At 32.4% G+C, this 13,293-nt stretch overlaps 2 pseudogenes; one reads left to right on the forward strand and one right to left on the reverse strand.

The window, feature by feature from the left end:
• Positions 1–3,607: 3,607 nt before the first annotated feature.
• Positions 3,608–6,807, reverse strand: LOC131619593 (protein ACCELERATED CELL DEATH 6-like; annotated as a pseudogene).
• Positions 6,808–8,843: 2,036 nt separating this feature from the next.
• Positions 8,844–12,745, forward strand: LOC131619594 (protein ACCELERATED CELL DEATH 6-like; annotated as a pseudogene).
• The last annotated feature ends 548 nt before the right edge of the window (positions 12,746–13,293 follow it).

Raw genomic sequence — 13,293 nt, forward strand, 5'->3', positions numbered from 1 at the left:
TGTCATTTGAAAACAAAATATGGGGGACAATTACTTATTGCTGTGGGAAGAGATGTAAATGATCAATACTTTCCACTAACATTTGGACTTGTTGAGAATGAAACCAAGAAAAGTTAGAGATGGTTCATCCAACAGCTGCTGGAAGACATTGTAAAAGTATGTAGATGAATGCTACTCAAGAGACAAGTATGCAGAGTGCTATGGCTATGCTGTAAGTCCAATCAATGGGAAGGACATGTGGCCTGAGGTAGACATTGAGCCACCTCTGCCTCCTGCATACAAGACTGCTCCTAGAAGACCTAGGAAAATAAGGATCAGAGAAAGTGGTGAAGAAGGTGCAAGGAAGAGAAGGCCAGGGGTAGCATGCAAGTGCACAAAGTGTGATAAATTTGGTCACAATTCTTTGACATGTAAGGCAAAGGCACATGATCCTAATGCCCTTAAAAGAAAGATAACCTATTGATTTGGTCATCTTTACATTTGTTTACATTTGATTTGTTATCTCATCTTTACATTTGTTTACACAATGAGCAGAGGAAAGCCAAAGCAACATCTAAGTGTGGACCAAGTGGTGTCCAATCTGATGACCACACTGATGGTGGACAAGGTGGCCAAAATCAAGAAGATGCTAATGCTGGAGAAACTGCTATCCCAAGTGACATGAATGCTGCAACAGGAATTCCTAATGGTGATGCACAAATTGACATGAATGCTGCAACTGAACTTGGAACTGAAACTGATATTGGTGCTGCTAGTTTCCAATCTGATATTGGTACTACAACTAAAAATGATCAAGAAACTGGTGATGACAAAGGTGCTAGAAATGATGCTGAAACTATCCCAACTACAGTTAGTCAATCTGAGTCTTGTGTGGTTGATTCACATAAAGGACAAAGAGGCAACAAAAATCCAACCAAACCACCTATCAGAAGGAGGAAAAGTGAGAGGTTCAAACTGTTTTGGTTCAAAAAACCCATCACAGGGCAAGGTTCAGAAGACCAACCAATAGTGCTGCCAAAAATTGAAGAAAAAGTTTTACCCAAGGACTCAAAACTTGGAGTTTCAACTAGGAACATGAAGACATGGAAGACAAGGAAGATGAGAGATTAAATGAATGTTATGTATCTACATCTTATGCACTATAGTGTGCTTCTTTTGTAATGAATGTTATCTATTTGCATCTTATGCACCATAGTGTGCTTGTTTTGGCCAACTTTACTGTATGTGACTTATGCACCTCTGTGTGTTTAATGTAGTTATTTAGTTGCTAGTTTAAGTTTAATGTATCTGAATTTTATGCACCATAGTGTGCTTCTTTTGTTGTAACTTTTATGTACTGACTTTTATTAATGTATATGAATGTTATGCACCATAGTGTGCTTGTTATCTTCATTTAACTGTTATAAGCTCCATCCGTCCTTGTAATTGTAAATCAAATAACAGAACTTAACTGATAACAACCACATTTCCATATTGAAAGCCATTACAATATTCAAAGAACATAAATTAACAACACCACTAGAATTGCATCACACTGTAAGCAATTGGATACAACATTTGGATTACATATGATAAACTAACTCTCTACCTACACTAACTTAATTAAAGCTAAAACATAATCCAAGACAGGCCAATTATAACCATCAACCAGAAATTTTTCCTCCTTTCACTTGCAATCTTTTTCTTCTGTTTTTCCATTTTCTTGTGCATTCCGGCTCTGCATTCCATCTCGCCCACAATCTCATTAGCCAATTCTCTCAAGTATTTCTTCTCTCCATCACACTGTAAGCATCTGGAAGGATTGATGTCTTTTTCTTCAATCAAATCATCCCATAAGAACAGACCACAACCATCCTGCATTCCAATCGTACCATCCATTAGCACATATAACACAACATAAAACATAAACAAATTATTCGAAAATCAACTAACCATCATGTTCTTGCATTTCCAGAATTTCCTCCCGGGATAATCAACTGACTTGGACACCCACATCTTCATTGGCATGTTGCACCCACACTTGGGTAAACCAACTCCATAATCATTCGTGGAAGAGGCCTTGCTCCCACCCATTCGCTGTGACTTATAACCTGATGTGGAATGATACGGAAGAGGGCGTACAATTGTTTTCTGGGAACACACACTTGCCCTAACGAAGAAGAAGGTTGGAGGTTGAAGAAGACGAAAATGAAGAAGGAGAGGAACTGGGGAAGAAATAACCCTAATTATGCCATGCTGGACATTTAATAACATAAAAATTTTAATCAAATGCCACGCGTGCAAATTCAACTAAAGATTTCATGCCACATGGTCAGAAGGGGGCAACAATGAGAGAATCTACATAAATTAAGGGGGTGATTAAATTTTTTTTATAGGGGGCTAAATGGAAACTCGCTAATATTATAGGGGGATTTATATATTTAACCCTTATATCAATTATGAATAAGAAGGAAGCAAAATGTTAAATATGTCCATGTTTTTTTTTGCAGTACTTGTTATATCCTTGTAGATAAAAAGCACAAACAAAAGCTAGATCCTAAGAATGATGAAGGCATCTTCTTAGGGAATTCCATAAGAAGATGGGGGCCAAAGTCAAGTTCTAAAGCATGTTTTAGAGCTTGCTAATTATGGAAAGAGTGAGACTTGCTTACAGAGCGACAAATTTAGGGTTTTGTGAGGGAGAGAGAACATTTCGTGAAGCTGTTTTATAATTTATTTATTTTTAAATAAAAGTTATCATATACGTCATATACTCGTCCAACCTATATAAGCCCTATACGTACGGTAGTTTACTGCTGTCGCTAAGCCATCCGATGGTAAATGGCAATTTTGTTGTAGTGAAAATGGGCGTATTACTTGTAATCTTAATATTTATATTAAAATTAAAATACCTCTCACCATGGTCTATAAAAGCAATTGTCGTGAAATATGATATATTAGGATATAATAGAAAACAACTCACACTTATTGGTATTTTAAGAGCTTTCTTCAGCCCTTTATTCATATTTTCCTCTGTAACAGTTAGAACTTGATTCAATATTTCTACCTCTTTAAATACCCCTCCTTCACCATAATTTTGTCTTCAAAGTAAATAATATTTTGCAAAATCAAATAGTTAATTGCATATTTCCTAATCTTAAAAATACTTACAAGTACATGGATCCACATGATTGTCATGGACTAGAGGTGGTTTTTCTATTATCTTGCATTTGGGTGTGTGATCTATTTTTAAATCTCGGTTTAACATTGTATTTTAGATCTCTTTATTAATATAATGAAAAAAAGAGCACTTTTCTTGTTTAAAATGGTTACTTGATAGGTCTGGACATGGTTTAAAATTGCGCTCCACAACCGTAATTGCAGCCGCAATATTGCTGATGTGGTAGCCTCCGCATCCGCATCAGGCCGCAATTGCGTTGTGATTTGTAATCAAACTTCCGACAACACTAAAATTCTCATAAAACACCTTCACCCATGTTTCTTCACATATTTTCATCATAACTCATCATTTGAGAATCCAAAATTCAATGTACATGTAATTTGTAGTGTAAAATATTAACTTTAAGAGTTTTCTAATGGTGTTTTTCAAATATTTTCCGATCAAAATTCACGCCGCAACTGCCGCAATACGCATCGCAGCAACCGCATCGGCCGCAATCGCAACAGCTGCAACCGCATCGGCGACCGCAACCGCAACCGCATCGGCCGCAATCCCAACAGCTGCAACCGCATCGGCGACCGCAACCGCAATTTAAAATCATGGGTCTGTGACCTATTCTCATCCTTTCTTGGAGTAGCTTGAAAAATCTATTCTATTTGATTCTATATGTTTTTGAGAGTCATTAACCCGGTTCTTGGGGGAGAAGTTTTCTTAATGTCTTTTAGGTGGATTCTGATTCTGTCGATGGTGGTTCTTGAGTTGAGACCTAGCATATTTTTCTCACATTTGTGTGGTTAATGTTAGTGTGGTATTTTCTTTTAGTGGTCGGTTGACTGGTTGCTTTTTTTCTTCTTGTTGTCTTGATTTTTTTTGTATATGTGAATTTATTTTCATGTTTGTTTTTGTATTGGTGTGTTTGAAAGGCCAGTTTGATACCTTTTTATGCCCTAAGCTCAGTTATGTGTACTTTTCAAAATTGGATGTTTATTCAAAACAATGTTTATTTTAGAAATGATGTGTCAAAAAATATATATATATATATATATATATATATATATATATATATATATATATATATATATATATATATATATATATATATATATATATATATATATATATTGACACATCATTTCTAAAATAAACATTGTTTTGAATAAAAATATTCATTGACATTTATTAGTCAACACAAGAAAAACACACATATTTGTCACAATATATATCTCACACACAAAGAATACATGCATATAATTAAGTAGGGCTAATTTTAGAAAGTGACATGATATGAACCCTCACTTAGCCTCAAATCACATTAGTATTAACCTATATTAACCCCAAGGATTATTACTTTGATCAGCTTTACTCTCCGTACGTGATGACAAAAAAAGGAAAGAGTAGTGAGAAATGTATCTCAAGGGCTTTATAGTTGATGATGATGGAAGAAAAAGGAGTATGTATAACATAACTACAACCATAATAAATATCACCGTCATAACCAAAAACACATTGGCCAACCAACTAAGTTTACTGATGACAGTGTAGAGACCAGCCATGAAAGCCAGAGATAATGAAATGAGAGCGATTCCAAGAAGTGGCATTACGATTTTGAGAGTAAAAGTTACCAATTCAGTTAAACCAAGTGTTTCCCAAAAGAGTATGATTGTAGCACTGATGGAACTGAACAATGATATTGTAATGAAGATAACGAAAAATTGAAACATTGCAAGATTTAGGTTATTCGCTTTTCCATCTGCTTCACCTGGAACAGCTAAACATGCCACTACTGATGCTGTGACTATAAGGGTTGAAACAACTGTGATGTTTTCTAATCTATCCTTATATCTTTCTGAAGCCTTTTCTTTTTCATTATTCTCTTTCTCACTTTGTTGGGATTCTTTAACACGGTTTATGTTTTTGTCTTTACCTTGATCATTTTTCCTTGGTGTTTGCTTTACACCAGCAGATTTCAATGCAGTCCATGTAAGATGCTGTAAATATTGCAAACATTGTTAAAAATTACTAAAAAAGTTTGTAAGAGTTGCTAAATGACTATTTGTTAGTGTTTGAGAATAATTCAATGAATGATTTGATTATGAAACAAACAAACTTATAAATTTATGAGCTTGTAAGAGGATAGAACTACTTACCTGTCTCAAAGATGATTTTTCAATCTCGTAAAGTGAATTAACAATGTCAAGAGCTGTTTCATTGTTCTTGTTAACCAAATCAAGATTCACCTTTTCGTTGTTTTGGTTAACTAAGTAGTATACAGTTGTGGGATGACATGATCTTGCAGCCAAATGCAAAGGGGTATCTCCTTTATTATCCTTTTGGTTTATCAGCTTTTGATGTTCAGGAATATCGCTTTGTAATATGTAGCATACGACCTTGTGTTTTCCATGGTTTGCTGCAATGTGAAGAATATTACGCTCATGAGAAGTGTCAAGCATCTCTGTTGGATCTGGACAATATTCTAACAACTTCTTCACTACTTCCACATGACCTCTATAAGATGCTAGATGGATCGGGAAATAACCATATTTATCCCTTTAAAATTTACATAATTCAAGTAATAAATCAACACCTTCAAGGTAACCTATAGATGCAGCATAATGTAAAGGAAGCCTTTTGTGTTTGTCCCATGAATGGATCCAACTTTGCTTGTTTTCTATTACGATCCTCAATATTTCTGATATATAAACAAAAAAATGAGCTAATATTCTATAATAGTTGCTAATTTCCTAATAATATTATCACCTAGATATGTAAATATGTAATTACATACCTTGATTATGCTTCATTATTGCTGCTATCAAAGGTGATAATCCCAACGGCATATCATCATTCTTGTGACACTTCTCTAATATTACTTCAACAACATCCTTGTTTCCATTTTCAACTGCAAGATAAAGTACTGTTTTCTTTTCATGATTAATAATATTTAGCGCATAATCATAACAACTATTTGACAATGACTTCTTGGACGAATCTTCTGTTTTGAAAAGCTCACAAACATGGAAAATCGTATCACCGCCAATATTTCTCTTGTCACATAACATTGCCTCATGAAACATAGTGTTGCCTTGATCATTCTTCAATTGAACAAAAGTTAATAGATCTTTCATATTTGACATGTCACCATAGTCTTCGGAGTCACTACCGGAATCATTGTATTCAAACCATGCTGATTTTATATCTTGCCTTTGAAAATTAGTATAACCTTCTAATAGCTTTTGAATGGTTGAGATGCGTCCACTTCTTGCAGTAACATGTAATACACTATCTTTGTTTTTGTTAAGTTTGAACAAAAGTTTTGGAGCACGTTCAATTAAAAGAGCAACAATTTCATCATTACCATTCCAAGCTGCAATATGTAGCTCGCTATTTCTCATAGGGGTCTCAATTTCAGTTAGATTAGAATATTCATCTAACAAATTCTTTGGACCTCCATATACCAAGTGATATGCTTCACTAATCAAATTTATAATTTGATTATCGAATTTGAAAAAAAATTTATTGACATCAGTGACTTCAGAGAGTTCAATTTCAAGTTCAGGTTCCTTTTCTTTACTAATCATCTCCCTTGAATGGCCTTCATCTTGCAATGGTTCAGCCAGAAATAATTTTTCTTCTGGACCAATCGTCATTTTAATATCTCAACCTGTTGACGAAAAGATTGTATCTTGAATATTTTCAAGCCAAAATTCAACATCTTAATGAGTATTTTGATACAAATTCAAATTTACCTATTGTAAGATTTGTGTGATAATATTCATTAAGTTCAACATTGTCAACTTTTGTGAAAAAAAAATATTAAACACTTTTTGTTCAGTTTTTTTTTTTTTTTGATAAGCAAAGGATGTATTAATAAAGATGCACAAAAGGATATTTCCAACAACACATTAATTGCAGATACATTGTCATCTATTTAAGGAGTATTTAATTTTATTAATATTATGAATAAACTTTATAAAGACTAAATCACATGAATAAGAATCATAAGCTAAATAACATATATGATAAAAATTATTATCTCCGTTTTTTATTATAAGTCGTTTTGGACTTTTTACATATATTAAGAAATATATTAAGAAAAATAATAATTGTTGTATGAAAATTAAAATATATGAAGGTTTTTACAAAATTGTTCTTCATTAATGACATGTGAAAGATAAATTTACATAATTGAAAGGAGAGAATGATAAATATTTAAGAATATAATAAAAAAACATCATTAATTAATTATTGGAATTGTAAAACGACTTATATTTAAATACATATTTTTTCCAAAGCGATTTATAATAAAAAACGGAGGGAGTGAAATCAAATAATAGTGAATTAACATAAATCAATTATATATTGAAAACAAAGAACTTAATAGTGTTGTGAGAGGTTATCTAAGATTCGTTACACAAACAGAATTCTAATAATATGCAATGACAGAAATAAAATATGCAAAGGAAACAATATGTAAAATAATTTTATATTGATATCCTATAAATGAAATGTATTCCTCTAAATTTGTAAGACATTTTAAAATTAGTTATTGTACGACAGGATGAAATATTTTGCACCTTAAGTTATCCATTAAACTTTTATATTTTATATATGTAGAAAATATAGAGTTATGATGTATTAAAATTTAATGACAAACCAAAATATTGTCTGGACTTGTTCAAGCACGATCACCCAACAAATTAATCAGCTTTCCCCTTGCGTATTTGTTGCTACTGATGACTCTGAAAAATATAAATATATATCTATCTATATATAGTATTGTAATTGATTCTTTAATGTTCTATCTATAAATATAAATATTGTCTTAAGTCTACCAAATGAAAGGAAAACTCTATGGGATCTGAATCTTTTGGTAAGCTAGTTTCATCTTTCCTAATGAAGAAAGGGAGGATATATATCTTTTATTGCAAATAGAGAAAAGAATTGTTCTTTAATTGCACAGGAAAAGCTTCAATAGAACAAAAGAGAAAGTTAGATACTTAACAAATCACACGTAAAGAACATTAAAGAATCAATTACAATACTATATATACACAGATAGTAATTTATATTTCTCAGAGTCATCAGTAGCAACCAATACGCAAGGGGAAAGCTGATTAATTTGCTGGGTGATCGAGCTTGAAGCAGTTCAGACAATATTTTGGTTTGTCACTACATTTTAATTAATCTTAACTCTACATTTTCTGCATATATAAAAGTTTAATGGATATGTATGTCATATAATAAATTACAATAATATATATATATATATATATATATATATATATATATATATATATATATATATATATATATATATATATATATATATATATATATATATATATATATATATATAGCTAGTTAGATATATTTTACAGAAGCATCACTAGCATTCAATACGCAAAGGAAAGTTGTTTAATTTTCTAAGCTATCGAGCTTGAACCAGTTTTGACAACTTTGGTTTGTCATTATATTTTAATGCAAATCAAGATGAAGCCTCAATAATTTTTTAAACAATAATTTTTTAAAAATCATATAAAAATGTTTGATTTTTTTTAGGTTATATTTTTTTAATCATACAATGCATAAAGTTGAACTTGTATCAAAATATTCATTGACATTTCAAATTTTGGCTTGCAAATATTAAGGACACAATCATCTCATCAACGGTTGAGATTTCAATATGAAGCGTGAGGACGGGACACCGCTTATTGCTTTGGATAATCAAATTCAAGATGAAGCCTTATTACCCGAGTATATTAAAATAGAAAAAGAAAAAAAATGGGGACCTAGGATGAGTATGGTTAATCCAGATCAAGATGAAGCTGTAGCCTTACTAATTCAGATTCAGGAGGAAAGGGATCTTGATCTTGAAAGTGAACCCTCAGTAGTAGAAAAGATCAATGAAAAATGTTGCGAACTCGATAATCAATTTAATTTGATAAGTGAAGCATATCACTTGCTATATGGAGATCCAAATAATTTGTTAGATGAATCTTCTCATCAAACTGCTGAATTTGAGACCCCTATGAAAATCAGTGTGCTGCATATTGCAGCTTGGAATGGTAACGATGACATTGTTGCTCGTTTAATTAGACGTGCCCCAAAACTTTTGTTGGCAAATAATAAAAACAATGATAGTGTCTTACATGTAGCTGCAAGAGGTGGAAACATCTCAACTGTTAAAATTCTATTAGAAGGTTATACTAGATTTCAAATGCAGCAATTAAAAACAATGTCAAATAGCAGCCGTCAATCGAAAGATGATTTCGAACAGCGTATTAGGGAGGAACTATTAACCTTTGTGAAACGGGATAATAATCAAGGCAACACTATGTTTCATGAGGTAATGTTATGCGACAAGAGCAAAATTGGCGGGAATATGATTTTCAATGTTTGTGAAATTTTCCAAACTAAAGATCAGAATCAGAATCAGAAGTCATCGTCAAATAGTTGTTACGATTATACAATAGATATTGTTAACCATGCAAAGAAAACAGTACTTTACCTTGCAGTTGAAAATGGAAAAAAGGATGCAGTTGATCTAATATTGGAGAAATGTCGCAAGAATGATTTGATGCCAAAGGGATTATCGCCCTTTGTAGCAGCAATCATGATGCATAATCAAGGTATGTGTTTACATGTTTACAAAGTTAGATGATACTGTTGTTTTTCTTATAAAGCCTCGTCTCATAAGAGAACATTAATCAACTTAATCTTCTCTCTTAGGTTTTCAATCCTTCCATGCAAGTATCCTAACACTTCCTTATTCTACCATTTTAGATCACCCTTTAAAAAATCAAGTTTTTTCTTAAAATAGAATTTCATTAACCCAAAGTTCTCCTAATTTGCCTAGCTATATGCAACATCTTCCTTAAAATCTTCATGCTTATGCCAATAATTATTAAACCTAACGGGTTTGAACCCTTAACATTAGGTGGAATACTTAATAACTATCCAATAACCCTTGACTTATAACATAACACCTATGTTTTTCTACCAACCTTCTAATAATAAAGTCTTTTCTAGTTGACTAATGATTGGCCCATTCAATTAGCTAGACAAAATTAGAAAGTTTTTTAATTAAGGTAATTTCCTTTTCCATCCATATATATTCTTTAAACCCTTGGCAAAAAGTCAAAAATACTCACGTTTCATGGAGATGCATGTCTAAACGCATAGTTGGCAAAAATGAAATGTAGTGCGTTTAGATAAGTATCTCCAAAATTACCTGAGAGCATTTTTGGGTTTTCTGAGATGCGACCCACATCATAAGGTTAGAAAAAGAAATTACCTTAATTAATTCAAGGGTTAAATTACCTTTTTCATTTTTAGTCCCTCCTGGGTTTTAGCAACGGTTTTAGCTGGTTTTAGCAACGGTTTTTTGTAAAAACCGTTGTCTAAAGACAGGGAGAACTAAAAATGAAAACTGCAATATTTATAGGGACCAAAAACTTATTTAACCATTAATTGAATAGTGACCTACCTACTGGAACATAGTTTATTTTAAATAATCCTTTTATTTGGAAGACTAGACGTTAAGTAATTATTTGCAACTATGTAAATGATTCACATCTATCTTAAGACACACTCCAAAGAAACTTAAATCCACAAAAAAAGATTGAAATCCCATTAGAATTATTTCAGGTCAAAGAATAACCCCATTTTTACCATTTACACAGGAACAAAGCTCTAATCACATAGATTCATCCATCCCTTCATGTTTGATAAAAAAATCCATGTGACTTTTTGATATGAAATGATGCACATTTTCTTGCTTTATTCTCCCATCCAACCCCATACTAATAGAGTCACCAATTATTAGTCTATCATTCGTGATTTCAAAAAAAAACTTGTATGTGAGATTTCCTAACATTCATGTTTGACTAATCGACTAATCTTAACCATTTCATCCCCGGTGAAATACACTCTCGAACCCTTACATCTTGGAACAATATGTTTGGCGTTAACACTACTTTTATATTAGTTGAAATTCACAAGAGCGTTGCCTAATTTGTAAAATATTTGATTAATCTACTAAAGTTATATGAAATGTTTTATAAAAGAATTTCAATAAAAATCTTCGTAATAATATTGATCATTTCTAAAAAAAATAGAAATTATATTAAGAAATAGATACAAGATATATTTTAAACCAAAATAACATTTAGTAGAGAATAGAGATTAGTGGCTATAAAATTTTTGTTTTTGTGTCAGAAATGATGAGGATCATTCTAAAACATAAGCCAACTTGGATCCATTCAAAGGACAAACATGAAAGGCTTCCTCTTCATTATGCTGCATCTATAGGTTACCTCGAAGGTGTTAATTTATTACTTGAATTATGTGAATGTTGCACCATTCAAAGGGACTAGAATGGTTATTTCCCGATTCATCTAGCTTCTTATGGAGGTCATGTGGAAGTAGTGAAGAAGTTGTTACAATACTGTCCAGATCCAACCGAGATGCTTGACTATTCTCATGAGCGTAATATTCTTCACATTGCAGCCAACCATGGAAAACATGAGGTGGTTTGTTACATATTACAAAGTGAAATTCTCAAACATCATAAATTGATAAACCAAAAGGATAATAAAGGAGATACCCCTTTGCATTTAGCTGCAAGATCATGTCATCCCACAACAGTGTATTACTTAGTTAATGAAAAAAACAAAAGAGTGAATATTGATTTGGTTAACAAAAACAATGAAACAGCACTTGACATTGTTAATGCACTTTACGGGGTTGAAAAATCATCTTTGAGACAGGCAAGTTACTCTATACTCTTCTAAGCTCTAGAAAATGTGAAATTAATCATTAAATTTGTCTTAAACGCTAACAAAAAGTGAATTAGCAATTCTTTTAAACTGGTGTAGAAATTTTTTAACATGTTTGTAATATTTTCAGAATCTTACATGGACTGCATTTAAATCTGCCGGTGCAAAGCAAAGTCTAAGGAAAGTAAGACCCCACAATGAAGAATCCCAACAAAGTGAGAAACAAAGTAAAGAAAAAGAGAATGATTCAGAAAGATATAAGGACAGAATAGAAAACCTTACAGTTGTTTCAACCCTTATACTCACAGCATCGGTAGCAGCATGTTTAGCTGTTCCCGGTGAAGCGGATGGAAATGCAAATAACTTAAATCATGCAATGTTTCAATTTTTCATTCTCTTCATCACAATATCATTGTTCAGTTCGATTAGTGCTACAATCATACTCTTTTGGGCAACACTTGGACTAACCGAATTGGTGACTTTCACCCTCAAAATTGTGATGCCACTTCTTGGAATCGCTCTCATTTCATTATCTTTGGCTTTCATGGGTGGTATATACACTGTCATCAGTAAACTTAGTTGGTTGGCCAATGTTTTTTTAGTTATAAGTGTGATATTCATTATAGTTGTGGTTTTGTTATACATACTCCTTTTCCTTCCATCTTCATCAACTATAAAGCCATTGAGATACATTTCTCACTATCCTTTCCTTTATTTAGCATCACGTGCTGAACGTAAAATTGATCAAGGTCTTAAACCCTGGGGGTAGTACAAGTTAATATTAAGGTGTGTTGTCTCCCTTTTTGTGTGTGTCTAATATATGTTTATGTACATATTTTGTAATAATTATGAACGTTTTTCTTGTGTGTACCAATAAATGCCAAATAATGTTTATCGTGATAGTACTGGTTTAAGAATTGATTTTTTTTTTAAGAAAGAGATATATTGATAAGATAACCCAAGTTCTCAAAGCATGATACAAAAAAACTCGAGCTAATACTCGAGAGGAAAATTATATGTCAATTGCATCTTACAATAGATATAGAAGATGGTGTTTACTAAACTCGTAAAAATTATAATTGGGTTGGATACTTTTCCCAACAAAAGCCCATTTCCAAACCAACGCTTTCACACCCCAAACTATGTCTGAAATGTTCCACGTCTCTTCCCTAAAAATGATCCCATTTCAAACCAACCAAAGAGACCAACAAACCGCCAACCACGCCACTCCCTCCTTTCCCTTTCAAACTTTAACTTTCTTTCCGAAATTCAACCATTTTAAAAAGCTTTCCTTTATATCCCCCGCTTTATAATTATCAAAACCAATCCAAGCGACAATATCCTTCCAAACTAAGT

Source organism: Vicia villosa, linkage group LG7 (assembly GCF_029867415.1).
Source record: "Vicia villosa cultivar HV-30 ecotype Madison, WI linkage group LG7, Vvil1.0, whole genome shotgun sequence".
NCBI classification, from domain to species: domain Eukaryota; kingdom Viridiplantae; phylum Streptophyta; class Magnoliopsida; order Fabales; family Fabaceae; genus Vicia; species Vicia villosa.